Raw genomic sequence first — 260 nt, 5'->3', positions numbered from 1 at the left:
TTTATTTATTTTACTTTTGTCAGGTTGTTATTATTTTTAAGTTACATTGAACTTTTTTAATTTGCTTGTAGTTTGCTTATGCAAACAAAATCTACATTTAAATAACAATTTAACTTTTATTTTTTTTTAGAGCTGCAAGCCAATTGTTGTGATATAAATGATAGATCATTTGTTTGCTTACTTAAAGCAAATGAATCAGAAAGATGTGACTGTGTAGAGGGTAATAATATTTGATTATTGGTAATAATACAGGTTTAATA

At 23.8% G+C, this 260-nt stretch overlaps 1 protein-coding gene across 1 annotated transcript in view; it reads left to right on the top strand.

The window, feature by feature from the left end:
- Positions 1 to 6: 6 nt before the first annotated feature.
- LOC100160532 overlaps positions 7 to 260 on the top strand; it is a 10,030-nt gene continuing 9,776 nt past the window's right edge. Inside the window, exons 1-2 of the mRNA XM_016803840.2 lie at positions 7 to 23; positions 131 to 220. The gene's annotated coding sequence lies outside the window, so the exon portion shown is untranslated. The remainder of the gene's footprint in view (positions 24 to 130; positions 221 to 260) is intronic.

This window comes from Acyrthosiphon pisum, chromosome A1, assembly GCF_005508785.2.
Source record: "Acyrthosiphon pisum isolate AL4f chromosome A1, pea_aphid_22Mar2018_4r6ur, whole genome shotgun sequence".
In the NCBI taxonomy this organism is placed as follows: Eukaryota; Metazoa; Arthropoda; class Insecta; order Hemiptera; family Aphididae; genus Acyrthosiphon; species Acyrthosiphon pisum.
The sequence above is the reverse complement of the archived record's forward strand: the minus strand, read 5'-3'. Positions and strand labels throughout refer to the sequence as shown.